General features: G+C 43.7%; 1 protein-coding gene across 1 annotated transcript in view; it reads right to left on the bottom strand.

Moving 5' to 3' along the window:
* Positions 1-18,772, bottom strand: part of LOC144670075 (thrombospondin type-1 domain-containing protein 4-like) — a 253,990-nt gene that overhangs the window by 21,594 nt on the left and 213,624 nt on the right. The gene's annotated exons all lie outside the window — the stretch shown is intronic.

Here is an 18,772-nt window from a genome sequence, read left to right as displayed (position 1 = left end):
GCTGACAAGTGGCAAGTAACATTCGCATCGCACAAGTGCCAGGCAATGACCATCTCCAACAAGAGAGAATGTAACCATCACCCCTTGACATTCAATGACATTACCATTGCTGAATCTCCCACTATCAACAACTTGTAGGTTACCATTGACCAGAAACTAAACTGGACTAGCCATATAAGTACTGTGGCTACAAGAGCAGGTCAGAGGCTAGGAATCCTGCAGTGAGTGACTCATCTCCTGACTCCCCAAAGCCTGTCCACCATCCACAAAGCACAAGTCCTCTTGCCTGGATGAATGCTCCAGCAATACTCAAGAAGCTTGACATCATCCAGGATAAAGCAGCCCGCTTGATTGACACCCCATCCACAAACATTCACTCCCTTCACCACCGGCACACAGTAGCAGAAGTGTGTACCATCTACAAGATGCACTGCAGGAAATCACCAAGTTTCCTTAGACAGCACCTTCCAGACCCACAACCACTACCACCTGGAAGGCCAGGGGCAGCAGACACATGGGAACACCACCACCTGGAAGTTCCCCTCCAAGCCATACATCATCCTGACTTGGAAAAATATCGCCGTTCCTTCACTGTTGCTGCGTCAAAATCCTGGAACTCCCTCCCTAACAACACTGAGGGTGTACCTACATCTATTGGAGTGTGGCGGTTCCAGAAGGCAGCTCACCACCACCTTCTCAAGGGTACTTAGGGATGGTCAAAAAATGCTGACCTAGCCAGCAATTCCCACATCCCATGAATGAATAAAAAAAAATTGTGCCATCTTTAAGACCATTTATTTTCACCTCTGTAACATCGCTGTGCCTTCACCCCTGTCTCAGCTCATCTGCTGCCTTTGTTACCTCTAGACTTGCCTATTCCCCTGGCTGGTCGCCAACATTCTACCCTCCTTGAACTTGATGTCATCCAAAACTCTGCTTAACTTTCTTAAATTTCAGCAAGTCCCATTCCCCTATCACCCTTGGGCTCGCTGACCTCCACTGGCTCCTGGTCAAGAAGTGTCTTGATTTTAAAATTCTGATCCTTGTTTTCAAATCTTTCCATAACCTTGCCCCACCCTGGCTCTGTAACATCCTCTAACCCCACACCCCTCCGAGATATCTGAATTCCTCAAATTCCGGCCTCTTGTGCATTCCTAAGTATAATCACTCCAGTTGCTTAGGCCCCAAGGTCTGGAATTTCCTCCCTAAACCTCTCTGTCTTTCTCCTCCTTTCAGACATGCCTTAAAATCTAACTCTTTGACCAAGTTTTAGGTCATTTGACCTAATATCTCCTTTTATGGCTTGGTGTCATATATTGTTTTATAATGTTCTTGTGAAGCGCTTTGGGATGGTTCATTACATTAAAGGTGCAATGTAAATATAATTTGTTGTTATATGTACAATAAAACCTGCGGGCAATATCAAGAAGCATGGAGGCATTCAGCAACAACCTTGTACAAGGTTTTGCACAGAGCTTGGAGCCTATCCTTTCCTGCATGGAAGTGGTGGCCAATTTCAATACAGAATCATAAAATGTAAATGGTATAGGAGGCCATTCAGCCCATCATGTCTGTACCAGTTCTCTGGAAGTGCTACTCAGCTAGTCCCACTCCCCAGCCCTTTCCCCGTAGCCCTGCAAACTTATTATGATCAGATAATGATATAATTCCCTTATGAAAGTCACAATTGAAATCTGCCTCCCTCACTTGTGGACACAACCATGGTGCAGTGTCTGATGGCTGATGCACATAGACTATGTGCTGCAGTGGAAGCTCAGTCTAAAAACATGAAAACTCAGCTTTTTGCCGTGCAAGCTCAGACTGCTGTTTTCATGGCTTTGGATACAGTTTTCAAAGAGGCTTGCAAGATGTCATAACATTCCAGTAATATGTTTTCCAACACACTACTAAGATTGCCTAGGGGAAGGTCAGCGGCTCGCGGAAAACCGATCCTCTATTGTCACTAAGGATGATAGCAGCTTCCTCCTACCACTGCTATTCCGCTGGTGCCCTTGCTGTTGCCTGTCAGCCAGCCAGTCCAGACTGTTGCTGTCAATGCTGAGATGATGCAGTCTGCAGTCGATCCTTCTGGGTCCTTAACTGGTTTGCAAGGCCATCTGCAGTCTCCGTCGCTGAAAGTCAGCAGCCTTCCACCAGCCATGCTGCATAGGAGTACTAGGAGAGGCAAAAGCCCACAGAAGACAGGCACTAACAAAATGTTGATGTTTGTATGCAATATGACATGGCTTGATCTATAAATTTGGTTTGAAATGTTTGTTTTGTGGAACTTTAATTTTTGCACTGTGGACAAGCGAATGCTGTGATGGTCAGTAACAGAGGGAAGGTAAGGTTCGGGACTTTGGCAAATGGGTACTGGGATTTTACTGATATTGCAGTTGGATGAATCAGTCACAAACTGCTCTGCCAGAAAGATGTTGTGCTGATTGCCTCTGCCATTCCTACTCTTCTTACTTCTTCTCAACTGTTGCCATATTGTTGCAAGCAAGCGCTGCGTCCTTATGATGGTAAGATTGTGCAGCATGCAGCAGACGATCACAAATCTGGACACACACTGCCAGGTTTTCCAGGGCTCCTCCAGAGTTGTCTAGACAGCGGAAGTGTTGTCAGAACACCTTAATAGTTGGCTCTATGACATTTTTCGTTTTAGTCGTTTGGTTGTACAGAACTTGAGTATTGCTTAAAAAAGACATTTTGTCAAAACTTTTCATCTGGCACTCATCAGGACAATCGCAAGAATACCAATGTCAGGGGAAGCAACAACTTTATACTGTATGAGAAGAGAGTGCTGATTCATTGGCAAGTGACTCTGATAGGTAGAGACGTTGCCATGGAGAATGCACCAGCACCATGCAACAGCATGTCCTTTCCTCTGTTCGCAACGGGTAAGGTACAGGTCATACCCAACCAGCCCGTACTTGCTAAACTCAAAACACAGTATCCAACATTAGATGTGACTCTGCGATTGGACAACATTTTCTAAATAATCCTGTGTGCTAAAGATTACGCTGACAACCAATTTAAGATTGTCAGTCAAGCTCGCAGTGTGGAGCATTTGCATGTACTGGAAGCTACATATATTAATACGCAGGGCCCTGTTCTTTGTAGACAGAAAGAACATGTACACACATTGAGCCTGTTTCAGCTAAACAGAATAAGTGATAGTCATTCGCTGGTTCATTGCCTTGACCAATCAGAGTCAAGCTGCCTGGTTTAAATTTCAAACAATGCTTGGCATTTAACTGTCAGTCACCATTAATTGGTACATTCTCCAGGCAACCACTCTACCAATCAGAGTCCACTTGCCAACCAATCAGCACTCTCTTCTCATACAGTATAAAGTTGTTGCTTCCCCTGACATTGGTACTCTTATAATTATCCTCATGAGTGCAAGAGGATAAGCTTTGACAAAATGTCTTTTTCAGCAATTTTTATTTTTATTTATTAGCAATGGGGAATCAAAATATTGGCTTATCCAGTGATGCCCATGCGCCCCCGTTAAAGAATTTTTAAAATTGTTTGTGACATTTCTGCTTTTGTTATATGCATGTTGCTCATGTTACTCACCAGGCTGTTGTCAATGATTAGCATTTGTCACCCAGGAGCTACCCTCTGGTTTGTTGTGATGACTCAAATACAGCTGTCTCAGTGGACTGGTGCAGAATCAAGAGATCATGACTGCTGCCAAGATACTGGACATTTCTCTGCATTATTCACTGCATATGGTGCACACCAGCTGGACAATGAAGGAGTGTAATCCCTTTCATTACAATACAGCTCAGAGTTTACATGCGCACCTGCAAAGCAATGTGTATGCAGTCTATGGCACCCTACACTGAGGAAGCCTGCATTCCTCATAAAACCATATGCTCACTTCCCCGGCTTCTCTCTGGCAAAAGGAACTGAAATGTATTCAGCTCTCGTGGAATTACCGAGCCTCAGTGACCTCCCTTAAACCACAGTGGATGACAAATTGGATGTGTTGAAAATTATCACCTGCTCCAGCCTGGCAAGGGCCAGAGTTAAAAAAATTCAAGGCCACAGTTACCTTCCCTGCTACTGTTCTGTAGCTGCAGTTTTGGATGCAGCAGGTGCTGGATTTCAGTGAGGATGTCCTCTAGTGAAGCAGAGCCATCTACACAGTGGGTTTGATTTTATGGCACACTGGGGTCCCTGCCCCTTGCAAAAAAATCCAGGGCAAGCTTGCCCCCTCCTGCTCTTCCAGCTTTCCTGCAGCCATTTAATGATCATTGGACCATGAATTGATTTTAAAGCGAGACTTCTGCCCCCATCTGAGGAGGAAGTCTGCTTCCAAGAGCTGCCAGCCAAACAAATCGTTGGTAGCTTTCTGATCCCAGCAGCGTCGCTGACAGCAGTGGCCACTTCTGGGGCTTCTAGGACTCACCATCCCCAATGGCCAAGAGCCATGGAAGCCTGAGGTAAATGTGTACATGTGTGTGTTGAGGGGGGGGTGGTTGGGGGATGCTGTGGTGGGGCAGGGGTGCAAGTGGTGGGCAGTTTCAGACTTGGAACCCCACACCACTTTCCAACCGCTTGGTTACATCTCGATAGGTTTTAATGAAGTCTTCGTAGTCTGAAGTAGGTAAGCCTTTATTAACTACTAGAACTGTTTACAAAGATATGGAGTGGAATTTTCTGGTCCCGCAGTGGCGACCATTGTGGTGGGTGGGACCAAAAAATTCAGAGTCTGGCCAAAAGTCGGTTTCCTGCTGGCGTAAAACAGGTTGAAATTTTCCCCTCCCGACTCTCATGGTGGGTTGGGTTGTCCACCGTGCCATGTCAGGAACCATATTTGCATGCCTTTGCATCTCATGAATACTCATTAAAAGCCCAGCTTGCCAGAATTACGCTCTCCAAATCTAATGGCCATGCCGGCGGCTAATTAGACCTGTGTGAATCACGATTGGATATAACTGATGTGCACCTGCCAACTGCACATCGCTTGCAACTTTGAGTTTGTGCATGCAGCGTTTTCACCTACCTTTCACTGCACCGCTCTCATGGCTGCTATGACTTCCATGCTAAGGCTGCTCAGGCAAGACCAGGGGGAAGAGAAAGGGAGGGGCAGAAGGCACACACTTGACTGGGAGGGAGGGAGGGGGTGGTGTTGAGACTATACAGATGCAAGGGGCCAGAAGGCACACGCTTGACTGTGGCTGGGGGGTCGGGGGGAGAGTCGGGGTGACTGGAGCCTGGGAGAGAAGGGGTGGATGGAGACACCTAACTGAGGTTGGGGGAAGGGGTTGACCTGGCTGAGGTTATGGGGGCATGGGTGGTTGACAGTGTGCACCATATAGTCGGGGCCAGAAAGCCAGGGCCGTCCTGGGGCAGTGCACACAATGTAGTTTGGGCCAGAGTGCAAAGGAAGTCTGGGGCAGTGCGCAATATGCTACAAGGCTATGCCTGGCACACATGTCTTGGTCTCAGTCCAGGGAGAGGGAGGGCCTGTCTGTGCTATGTCGGTTGTGCACAGCATGGTGTGCAGGACGTGGTCAGTCCCTCACACATTTGGGTGCCGGGGGTTGGTAGCTTGGTAGGGTGGCAGATAGCACAGACACAGTCAGGGGAGGCATCTGCAGCCTGTAAATGGGAAACTGGTAAGCAAGGGGTGGGGGGCACTAGATGGTCTCATAATAGAAGCGGAGCATCATCATTTTGACTGCTGTTGTAATGACACAGTTGAAAAATAACCTTGGGGAAAAAATCGCCGGGGGAGCGGTCTGAGGGCTTGTGGGAGGAGTCTAACTACACTTTTGGGCCGATTGAAGGGGTAGCCTAATAATTTCTGCTTCAGGACATGGAGAGCAAGGCTCAGCTGAGGCATGTTAGGAAAACACAAATGCCAACTGAAGGATTTGGGCACCTTAACTCATGGTACACATTCTTGCGAGAATCCATTAGAGCTTGCGGCCAAATATTGATTGAGTATGAATGACAATTTGTCCCTCTCATAGAACCTTCTGACCTTTGCACGTTCCTAACAGTAAAGGTGCCAAGGCTAAAGTTCATATGCAAAATGCTCCAAAGAATCCACACTGCAGCTGAGAGGTTCAGACTTTACACAGCTCAATGATTACAGTCATTACATTAGTGCAAGGCTGGCCTCTAGTTTACTCCAAAGGAGGCAGTCTGAAAGTGCCCTGGCTGAGGCTGACAGGGCCTGGCTGTACTCATCCAGATCCAACCTCATTTGTGAATGTGCTGTCATGTCCGGGGGATTGAGCAGAGGTGAGGGGTGAACTCAGTTTCCAGTGATTCTTAAGGCTGTGCTACAGCAGCAACAGGGGATCTAGGGATGGAATGCCTGGAATGAGGGCAGCCAAAGAGCTTCACAATGACTCCCTAGTTTGGCGATGGAAGGTGACCATTGCAGGATATGTCTTTGATCAATTTTTCTCTAGACACAAGGAGCAGTGCAGAATGGAAGCAGCAGGCAATGCTGCCTTTTTCATGGCTCTCATGCAACTGAGAAGGAGGAGAAGGGCCTGTCGCCATCAAGCAGTGCAAAGGGAAGAGCCTGGCCCTGAGGGACATGGGCCAGTAAGACCCCATGAAGACCCAGAAGCTGAGGAGGAGAAACCAATTCCACAGAGGCATTTGGCATGACCCAGGGTGCACCGAAGGTGCCTCTCATACTTGCAGATGATTGAGAGAAAATTCCATAGACATTTTCACTTGTCAAGGGATGTGGTAGCTCACATCTGCTACATTCTTCAGGAGGATCTGATGCCACAGGGATTGGGAGGCCATCCATTGCCAGTGGCCCTAAAGGTGACCACCGCATTTAACTTTTTTGTGAGTGACTCATTCGAGGGCTCTGCTGGGGACCTCTGCGGAATATCACAATCCTCCGCTCATAAATGCATCCAAGAGTTCACTGATGCCCTATTCAGTAATGCACACAATTACATCCAGTTCTCCCTGAATGAAGCCAGCCAGGTTGCCAGAGCAGTGGGATTTGCAGCAATCTCCAGCTTCCTTAAGGTGCAGGCTGCCATCGACTACACACATGTGGCCTTAAGAGCTCCCTGACAGCAGCCTCAATGATTCACAAATAGAAAAGGCTTCCACACTCCGAATGTGCAGCTGATCTGTGATCACCAAAAGTAGATTAAGTAGGTCTGTGTGAGATACCCTGGGTGCTCGCACAACTCTCACATCTGGGTGGGTGCTTTGCATGGTTGCTCTGCTGGCCAATTCAGGTATTGCTTTCCCTGACTAAGGGTGTCCCTGTGTCTTTTTTGCTTAACTAGATGGAGTGTGGGTTGGCCTCTGCACTACGATTTATTGTCTCTCCTTAAAATGGTCCTGTGCTGCTCACAGAGTTCTGTCTAACTATGTGGATTGCCTTTTCCTTTGCTTGCAGGAAGTCAGAGAGTGCATCATCCGCTGCTCCTACCACTATTCTGTCTCTGATGAGTTCTGATTTTAAAACTCCGTACCTGCAACCTTCTGTCTTCCTGTACAGATCATTGATGAATGAGTCAACAGTTTCGCCTGGCTGTTGGATTCCCTTATTGAATTTAGCTTGTTAGGAATATATATTTCCAAGAACAATATTCTTTTTAAAACATTGGAAAGGCATTGAATTATTTGGACGTTTTCTTGTGAACTGACCTGAGTTTTTTTTTAAAGGGTTACAAGTTCACTTTAGATTGTGAGCTAGCTGCCTTTTCCAACAAGTCACAGGTGAATGACCAGCAGGGCACCTGAGGAGATAAGAATTATTTGTTTACTTGAACTTTAATTGCTGGAGAAAAAAAACTCCTGCTTTCAGGCTGCCCTGATGATTTTCTGGAAAACACCTAGATGAGATGAGTTTTCTGTTTTGAACTTGTTTCTTTGGACTCAGTTTTGGGAATAAACCAACAAGGAAGGTTGCCCAACTATCCCTGCCTTGTCTGAAATTCAGTGTGGTCATAAACATCCAGCCAGAAAGCCCTGATCTCTGTATAACTTGCCTGTACTTGGAAACCTGAGAGGCTGACACAAGAAAGAGATCCCAAGGACATTGATTCACTGAAGCTCCTTTGGAAAGAGCTTCCAGTCAACTACTGTGATCAGTGATCCGTCTTTGCACTTAGGAACATCAGACCAACAGTACCAAAACCCTTCAAACATTATCCTTTTTCATAAAGTTTTCCCATTGGCCCAAAGGTGTTTTTTCCCTTAGACCCCAACCTTTGCAGAGACCCTATTTGTTTTTTCCTTTGTATGTGTGTGTGTGTGTGTGTGTGTGCGCATGTGTTGGAATTTAAAGGGATTTACTTTTCTAGATTACAAATCGAATGTTAACATGTTTTTGCAACTTGCTCTTTAAAAATACGTTTTGTTTCATAATAAATCAATCATTCTGAGTTTATTGAAAGGAGCCTGGTTAAAGTCTCTTTTATTCTGGGTGTAGCAGTAGCAAACATAAACAATTGGCCATTTTGGTGAGTGAACCAAACATTTACACTATTGGTGCGACCTGTGGAATAGTGGGGCTAAAGAAATCATGCATTCCTCCAGTCCTGGTCATAACATAGATTGGGGGCTCAACCGGCAGCATGAAACGTGGACGATGTGTGATTGGACATGGAATAATAATAATTGGTAACGGGACAGATACAAGGTTTTTTTATACATTAGTAAACCAAAATGGCTTTGGAAGTTGCTGAAGCTTTTCTGGGAGTAAAGGACGTCACAGTAGAAAACTTGAAATCCTTAGCTAAAGCTAAACTGAAAGAGTTATCAGATAAATTGAAGGTAGAAATAAAAGTAGGATCTTGGAAGGATGAGATGACTAAAGTAATTAACCAGTATTTAGTCTTAAAAGGAGAGAAACCTAAAATTGGGGTCTCAGAGCTAGAGCTAGCTAGGATTCAGCTGCATATGAAGCAGCTTGAACAAGTAAGTGAATTGAGATTGAAAAGGTTTGAGGGAGAGGAAGAAGAAAAAGAGCAGAACAGGAAAGGAAAAGAGCATTTAAGATGTTAGAACTGGAATTTCAGGCAAGGGAGAAGGATAAAGAAAGAGTGGCAAAGGAGAGAGAAAAGGAACGAGAAAGGGAATACCAACTTAAAAGATTGGAATTTAAAAAAAGAGGCCTCAGATGCTCAGGTAAGTTCTGATGACAAAAAAACTATCCCCAACCCAAAGCCCAGAAGGGAGATGTTTAAATTTGCACAGGCCCTTCCAAAGTTTGAGGAAAGGGATGTAGAGGCACTCTTCATTTCATTTGAGAAAGTAGCTAAGCAAATGAAGTGGCCAAAAGAAAACTGGAAACTGCTCCTGCAAGGCAGGTTGACGGGCGGAGCTCATGAGGTTTATGTATCACTTTCAAAAGAGGTTTCTATGGATTATGATGCAGCAAAAAGACCTATTCTTAGTGTGTATGAGTTGGTCCCTGAAGCATACAAGCAGCAATTTTGAAACATAAGGAAACAGCCTGGGCAGACCTATACTGAATTTGAGAGGGTAAAGCAAAGTAATTTTGACCGTTGGATATGGGTTTTAAGCGTAGATGCCAAATATGAAGCTCTTAGGTAAATAATTCTGGAAGAATTTAAAAATGCACTTCCTCCAGTATTTAGAACTCATGTCAAAGACCAGGAGGTTTCAACAACTAGACAGGCAGTGGAGATGGATGATGATTATGAGCTGGTCCATAAATCCAAAACCTTTTTCCATCACCCCCACAAACCCGAGATGGATAGAAGGTGGGAGCGTGAAAGGAAGGCAAGTAGCCAGGGAAAAGAAGGGACAGCACCGTGGCAATTCCTCCTCAGACCAGAAAGGAAGCTGCTGAGGGTGTAGGAGATATTCGAAGGCCTAAGTGTTTCCATTGTAACAAGGTGGGACACCTTCATGCAGACTGCTGGAAGTTGCCAGGGAAATCCATGGGACTTATTGTGGTACATAAGGGCGATTCAGAACAAAGAGCCCTTACTGAAAATATGACAGATCAAGTTGCAGAATTACCTACATTAGTGAGACCAAGTGTGAACACTGCTGTGAGTTCAGGGGAGGTGAATAAAATACATGAGGTTATAAAGATTTTTTGATGAGAGGAAAAGTAACCCTTGGCCCTTAAATGAGACAGCTAAACCTATAATTATATTAAGTGATCCGGGAGCCACTCAAATATTTTTGCTGGGGAAAGGCATAACTTTTCCACCAGGGAGCGCATTGAAAGCCAAAATTTTAATAAATGGTATTGGCAGGGAATAGATGCATGTACCTTTGTACTGAGTGCATTTGAGTATGACCTAATGTTTGGGACAGTGATGGTAGGGTTTGTCCAGAAGTTACCTGTAGATAGAATGGACTTACTCCTGGGAAATGATTTAGCAGGAGTGAAGGTAGTAGTTTCTCCCAGAATTATGAAAGCCCAAGTGAGGTTAAAGTAATGGAGCAGTCACAGGAAAGGGATCCAGGAATTTTTCCTTCGTGTGTGGTGACCCAAGCAATGTCTAAGCAAAGTCCATCAATGGAGATCAAAGTGATACCACAGACAGTTATTCAGTCAGCTGAAACTTTCTTTCGAGGCTTGATAATCTGAAAGAAATGTTTAGTAAATCTTCTCTAATCGAGGCTCAACAAGCCGATCCAGAGGTAAGTAAGGTAGCCCAATCAGCTCAAACTGAAGCTGAAGCTAAGGGAGTTCCGGAATGTTATTATGTTAAAAAGGGGATTCTGATGAGGAAGAATATCTCTTCACAGAAAGGCAGATGAAGAGTGTATGGTTGTTCATCAGAAAGTGGTACTGCCCAATACCGAAAGAGATATTATGGATAATATATGAAATTCCTATGGCAGGGAATGTGGAGATATATCTCCACATGCCCTGCCATAGGAAGGCAGGGATAAACTAACATTCTTATTGGCCAGGTCTTCACAAAGACATGGTGCAGTTTTGTAAAACGTGCCATACGTGGGAAAACCAGAACCTACAATCAAATCGGCACCTTAATTCTCATACCAGATTTTGGGGAACCGTTTAGTAGGGTGTTAGTTGACTGTATGGGACCGTTACCGAAAACAAAAGCAGGACACCAGTATATCCTTACTACTATGGATATGACAACTCGATTTCCAGAGGCCATCCCTTTGAGAACAATTATAGCTAAGGTGGAGTAGAGAAGTTAACCCAATGTTTTACTCAATATGGATTACTGATGGAGATCCAGTCAGATCCAGGTTCCAACTTTATGTCTAAAATTTTTCAAAATATAATAGTAGCTTGAGTATAAAACAGTTAAACTCCACAGCATACCTTCCACAGACACAAGGAGCTTTAGAGAGGTACCCTCAAACTCTCAGAACAATGATTAAAGCATATTGTCATGAAGTTGGAAGTTCCCCTCCAAGTCACTCACCATCCTGACTTTGTTGGGTCAAAATCCTGGAACTCCCTTCCTAACAGCACTGTGGATGTACCTACATCACATGGACTGCAGTGGTTCAAGAAGACAGCTCACCACCACCAAGGTCAACTAGGGATGGGCAATAAAAGCTGGCCCAGCCAGCAAAGCCCACATCCCATGGGTGAATTTTTTTAAATCCCCATGATTGGGTCAAAGGACTGGACTTTCTTCTTTTTGCTAGCCGAGATTCATTTAATGAATCTACTGGTTTTAGTCCTTTTGAATTAATTTATGGACATGAGACAGGAGGTCCTCTAAAATTAATCGAAGAAAAATTTTTAGGACTAAGGGACGAATCCTCTGTGTTAGATTATGTGTCTGTGTTCCAGGAACAGTTCATGAGAGCCCGTAAAGTAGCTCAAGAACATCTTAAAGTTTCACAAACAAAGACAAAGGAACGGGCATATAAGCAAGCTGAAACCTGAACATTTCAACCCGGGGATGAAGTGTTAGTGTTATTGCCTTTACAGGAGGAACATCTGAAGGCATGGTTCAGTGGTCCATACAAGATAATTAAGAGAGTTGGTAAAATAAATTATTTGATAGACACCCCAGATCGCAAGAAAAGGAAACGGCTGTGTCATATCAATATGTTAAAACAATACCGAGGAAGGTAAGAAGGAGCAGGTATATCAGGTAGTAAGGATAGTAGAGGATGAAAGAGACAGTGAGAGTGAAGCAGAAAGAGACTTAGACAGTTCACAAATTGAACCTCCTACTATCTGGTTGGCTAACACTGAAATATTAGGACAGTTAGATACCATATTTTCATACTTAGAAGTAGAACAATGAGAAGATCTAGTAAGATTACTTAGAGAATTTAAAGGAATCTGTAAACATAAAGGGTGTACTACTTTAGTCATGCATGATGTGGATGTAGGGAATTATTCTCCTATAAAATAACATCCTTATCATTTAAGCCCAGAGAAACAGGCTCAGGTAAAAGCAGAAATTTGATATATGTTGGAAAATCACCTAATTGAACCTAGTCAAAGCAGTCGGAGTTCTCCATTAGTGTCTAAATCTGCTGGGTCAACCAGATTCTGCTTAGATTACAGAAAGGCTAATGCAGTAACCTTTCCCTTGTTTGGAAGATTGTATTGACAAGTTTGGAATTGCCATGTTCCTTACCAAGATAGATTTATTGAAAGGATACTGGCAAGCACCTTTAATGTCAGGAACTAAGGAGATATCGGCTTTTGTCATGCCAAATAGGCTATACAGATGTTGAGTAATGCCATTCAGGCAAAAAAATGCTCCATCCACTTTCCAGAGACTAATAAATCAAGTTGTATTCCTAACTGTGTGGTTTACTTGGATGATGTATTGATTTACAGCAACACTTGGAAAGATTTTTTAGAACAATTTGAAGCCCTATTTAAACAATTACAGTCAGCAGATCTAGTAATAAACCATGCCAAGAATGAGTTCTCAAAAGTGTCGGTAACTTACCTAGGGCATATCATTGGGCAAGGACAAGTGTTGCTAAGAACAGCGAAAGTACAGGCTTTGGTAGAATGCCCTGCCCCTAAAACTAAATGGGAAATCATGAGATTTTTGGGGATGTGCAACTTCTATCTTAAGTTTATTCAAATTTTAGCACAATAGCTGCTCCACTAAAGGATTTATTGAAAAAGAAGGCAAAGGTGGTATGGTCAAGAGAGTGCCAGACAGCTTTTGAGAAGCTGAAGGCAGTCCTAACTAATGAACCAGTGTTGGCTGCCCCTAATTTCACTAAACCCTTCAAGGTGGCAATTGATGCTAGTGACTTGGGGATGGGTGCGATCTTATTGCAAAAAGATCAATTGGGCATACAGAAGCCAGTGAGCTACTTTCCTAAAAAATTAAATCAGCATCAAAAGAGATACTGTACAGCAGAAAAGGAAATTCTTGGATTGTTGCTGGCTCTTAAACATTTTGATGTATATGCCCGTCATGGCTATAAATATATATAAACTGATATATACACTAACATATACTGACCTTAATCCCTTGGCCTTATAGAGAAATTTAAGACTCAGAATGCCAGACTGTTCCGATGGAGCTTGCAAATACAGCCTTAGAACTTAAAGATTGTTCATATGGCTGGGAAGAATGATATGATTGCTGGTGTGTTATCAAGAATGTAGTTTTGTTGGAATTATCTGAAAATCAAGAAGGTCAGAGAAAACTGTATAGGTTCTGTATAAGGAGTGAATGAGAATGAGTGAGTGCATATTTGAATTTTTTTCATATGTTGTCTATGTTTTTCCTGTACACTTTGTAATAAAATGCATTTGGAAATGTTTTTTCATTCCATAAGGATGGAGACATGTTAGGAATACATATCTCCAAGAACTATATGCTTTTTAAAACATTGGAAAGACATTGAATTATTTGGACACTTTCTTGGGAACTGACCTGGGTTTTTTTTTTAAAAGGTTATAAGTTCACTTTGGACTGTGAGCAAACTGCCTTTTCCAAGAAGTCACATGACTTCTGCTAAATGACCAGCAAGGCACCTGAGCAGATAAGAATTATTTGTTTACTTGAACTTTAATTGCTGGAGGAAAAAAACTCCTGCTTTCAGGCTGTGAGGCTGCCCTGGTGATTTTCTGGAAAACACCTAACTGTGTTGAGTTTTCTGTTTTGAACTTGTTTTTTTTTAAACTCAGTTTTGGGAATAAGCTGAAAAGGAAGGTTCCCCAACTATCTCTCTCTCTGCCTTATCTGAAATTCAGTGTGGTTATCAACATCCAGCCAGAAAACCCTCATCTCAGTATAACTCATCTGTACTTGGAAACCTGAGAGGCTGAGACAAGAGAGAGATGTCAAGGAAATTGATTCACTGAAGCCCCTTTGGAAATAACTTCCAGTCAACTACTATGACCAGCGATCTGTCTTCATACGCAGGAACACCAGATCGAAAATGTTAAAACCCTTCGAACTTTATTCTTTTTCATTCAGTTTTCCCATTAGCCAAAATATGTTTTTTTTTACTTAAATGCCAACCTCTACAGAGACCCTTTTGTTTTGTCCTTTGTGTGTGTGTGTGTGTGTGTGTCTGGATTTAAAGGGGCATATCGTGACACTTCCAGATTACAAATTGTATGTTAACCTGTTTTTGCAACCTGATTTTTAAAAGGAAGTTTTGTTTCATAATAAATCAATAATTCTGAGTTTACTGAAAGAAGCCTAGTTAAAGTCTCTTTTATTCTGGGTCTAGAAAATACAAGTGTAAATGATTGGCAATTGTGATGAGTGAATCAAACATTTACAATTATGGTGCGATCTGTGGAGTAGTGGTATCAGAGAAATTGCACGCCCCTCCCCTCCCGGTCATAACAAGCGAGTATTTTAATAATAAAATAAATGTCGAATGATTTTAGTATCTCTTCGAATTTTGCAGATGATTCATTAAACCTGTGTCATGCAATAATATCATCCGCAATTGGGCCTACCAAGTAAAGCAATGTGTTCACTTACTCTTCTTCTGACTTTCTATTTCAACCTGAAGCATTGCTGTATCTTAAGAATCTCTTCCTCCAAAGTCTCCAATTTTATGATTGATCTGGGCCTTGGATTAGTCCGAATTGACTTGAGAAGTGAAGAATTCTGATCCATGTTCAAAATTTGTAAGTGTATGTTCTGTTTTAAGACCTGTCTGAATTTCAAGATGGTATCACCGTTCACTCAGAGCCAAAGGGATTTCCCGCACTTGCTGGTTTTGGTGAGCTCCACAACAATAGCGATAGCACTCAGCTTGAAAAACATTTTTTAACAATGGCCACCTGTAGGCTTCTCTTATTCAGCGTTTTACTTTTTTGACTTGCGAGTCTGTTGAATAGTCTCTTCTGCTTGCCTTTTACTGAGTTGAACAGTTGTAATGTTCCAGAAATATTTAATTGACTCTTCCGCTTTTCTTTTGTTTCTGACAAACTCGGTCACCATGGGCTGAATTTTGCCCTTGGTGGGCGTGCGGGCCCCACCGGCTCAGCGGCGGGCGGAATGCCGACACCCGCCACCGAAACGGGGCCCGCCGCCATTTTGAGTGGGCGGGCCAATTAAGGCCCACCCAGTGGGCTGCCTGATGGGAAGCACTATGCGCTTTCTGTGTGGGGGGGTGGAGGGACTCCCCATCTGTCAAAGTGCACTCTTTCACGCATGCGCGCGAAAGAGCACACTGCTCCCTGAGACAAAGTACTGTCTCAGGGAGATTATTGACAGTCCAGAAAATTGTAAAAATAGAAAAATTAAGAAATTATTAATATGTCCCCCTCATGTGACAATGTCACACAAGATGGGACATGTTAATAAACATCACATAAAATGTATTAAAGTTTTTAAAAACGGACATGAAACCTCATCCCACCAGTGGATGAGGTTTCATGTATTATCAGAAGCCCACTGGGGCTCCTGGCCTGCCCGCCAGCCTTAAGGTTAGATGAGCAGGTATTTAATTATCTTAATTACTCTGTCAATGGCCTCAATTGGCCATTGACAGGTTGGCAGGCGAACAGCTGGTTTCGCTGTCTGGGGTTCCTCCCGACATCATCCCGCGTCATTTTCCCGTTGGCGAGCAGGTCCTGCCCCCAATCGCCGACGGGAAAATTCAGTCCCACGTGTTCAGGCTCTGACTCGGGGATCGGGCTTGAGCGACAGGTTTCCCCCGAGCTGCACTTCTGATTCTGAATTACTTTAAAGATTTCTCAGTGTTATCTGCAGCTTGGAAATTTAAAAGATTTAGCTCACCATTGCAAGTTCTGCCAAATCTGCACTCTGAAGGTGGACTTCCAAAAGAAATTCAGTTGAGATTCCTCTGCTGCAGTAAGGAACTTTAAATTTCTGGCTTCAGCTTCTGAGCCTTTCTTAGGAGATTTTTCCTCTGCACCTTTGCTTCGAGAGGTTCTTTTCAGGTCAGAATGCTTTTTTGAATTTTTCCTCAGTCTTCCAGAATTTCTGTTTGTCTCTGCATTTTAGCAAGGTTTTGGGATTTTTCCACGAGCTGCCATCATGTTGTGGGTTGTTGGTTACATCTCAGTATGTTTTAATGAAGTCTTCATAGCCTGACGTAGGTTAACCGTAAGTCTTTATTAACTACTAGAACTATTTACAAAGATACAGTTAAGGGGACAAGCCAGCATCTGTCTCCATGCTTGGATCTGCACATGGCTCTGTCCAACATCACACTGACCTCTAGGTGTGGGTCATGTGTTCTCTTACATCATTGTGTTGGCAGTATTATACTCAGTCCAACATTAACCCTATATGTGCCAGACCCTTATACTACACTTTCTACCTCTCTTCTAGCAGCTTGTCCTGTTCTATGTCATCTCTGTTCATTCTCCCCGTCATGCTGTAGCCAAAGTAGAATAAATACTACTGCACTCAAGTCAGAGCAATGTTTTGTGCAGAATCCTTGAAGTCAGGACAAAATCATTCAGTACTTATCACTCACTGTAGACTTTAGCTGCCTTAAATAATTGCAAAGACAGCCAAACACTTCATAAACTCAGCAACAGCTAGTAGAAAGTAATCAGCTACTAACCTGTAAGTAATTGGCACTGCTCTTAAGTAGCGTAGGTTGGGGTTGGGTGTGGGGTTGGGGTGGCGGTTGGGGTTGGGTGTGGGGTTGGGGTGTGGGGTTGGGGTGGGTGGGTGGGGGGGCGGCTCTTTTCTGTTCTTGAACACTTGTTCATCCGTGCAAGCTTAAAGAAGGGCATTAGCTAGAATGATGAGCTTCAAAATAGCAGGGATAGCATTTAATCAGTGTTACAAGCTGATTGACGTCACAGTCTGTCTCCCTTACATACTTCTAGTGCACCTGAGCCCACATACTAATGCCCTCACCAAAATGGCGGACACTATGGCCCTTACCAGAAGTGTGCACATTTCCCTTGGTCAAAAAATCATGAGAAATAGGAGTAGAAGTAGGCCAATCAGCCCATTGAGTCTGTTCTTCCAATCAATAAGATAATGGCTGATCTGACTGTGGCCTTAATCCCACTTTCCTGCCTGTCCCCAATAACCTTTGACTTCCTTGTCAATCAAAAATATAATCAATGCCCCAGTTTTCACTGTTTTCTGTGGAAGAGAACTCGAAAGGCTAAAGACCCTCAGAGAAGAAATTCCTCCTCATTTTCCTCTTAAATGGGAGCCCCCTTATTTTTAAACTGTGCCCTTAGTTCTAGTCCCCCCACAAGTGGAAACATCCTCACACTATCTACCGTGTCAAGTCCACTCAGAATCTTATATGTTTCATTATTACCTCTCATTCATCTATACTTCAATGAGCCCAACTTGCTTAACTTTTCATCATAAGAAACCCCTTTCAACATAGGAATCAGCCTAATGAACTTTCTCTGAACTGCTTCTAGTGCAAGCATATCCTTCCTTGAGCAAGGAGACCAAAACTGTATATTGTACTCTAGGTGAGGTCTCACCAATGCCCCAGTTGTAGCAAGACATCTCTATTTTCATACTCATCCCCCTTGCAATAAAGGCCACCCCCCAATTTCAAACTAAATGGTGCCATAGTTCATAGGTGTTGCAGGGCAAAATGATGCCATAGGCCTAGGTATCACATTTGCCTGTAAAATAAGTGTAGCTACATTTCAGAAGTAATTAATTGGCTGTAAAGTAATTTGGGACATTTTGAGCATGTGAAAGGAGTCACATAAATTAAAGTTTTTTTATTTGAAGACATGACATAACAGGAATTTATTCAATTTATTTCTGGTATACAAACTGATTATCTTGGAGCATAGAGTCATAAGGCTAAATTTTACCAGCCCCCTGGGGACTGGCTAGGAGGTGAGGCTGTCCATAAAACGGTGACAGAAGGCAGTGGGTGGAGTGCCCATCGTTTTCCAGCTGCCGTGCCGTTTTGCCAGTGGCAGGAAAAGCAGTGGGACGAATTCCTCCCCAGAGGCCAATTCTGTCACCCCAGGCATTTTACCAGTGGCTAGTGGGCTATCCACCTTGTGAGAAACTATGAGGTAAACCATGGTGGCCTCCCACCGAGCTTGGGCGAGTGGGCCATTCTATTCAGGCACTCTTTGGCCCATGGAGGAGATCCCGTGCAATGGCCACCCTTGCAGCATCAGCACCACCAGCCCTCACCGACCGACACCCTCCCCTGCCCACTTCACCAGGGCCTGCCTGACTGGCTCTGGTTTCCCCAGACCCCACTTACCTGTTGTGAGGGAACTGCCCTTCCATGACTTCTTCCTCCAGGTGCCGTTCTGGTCCTGGTCCACTGCTCCTGGTTGCACTGCTGAGAGTGCTCAGCTGCTAGTCCTATGATTGGACAGCCACCTTAATGGCAACCAAATAGCTGCCTGCTG

Source organism: Cetorhinus maximus, chromosome 30 (genome assembly GCF_964194155.1).
Source record: "Cetorhinus maximus chromosome 30, sCetMax3.hap1.1, whole genome shotgun sequence".
Lineage (NCBI taxonomy): Eukaryota > Metazoa > Chordata > Chondrichthyes > Lamniformes > Cetorhinidae > Cetorhinus > Cetorhinus maximus.
The sequence above is the reverse complement of the archived record's forward strand: the minus strand, read 5'-3'. Positions and strand labels throughout refer to the sequence as shown.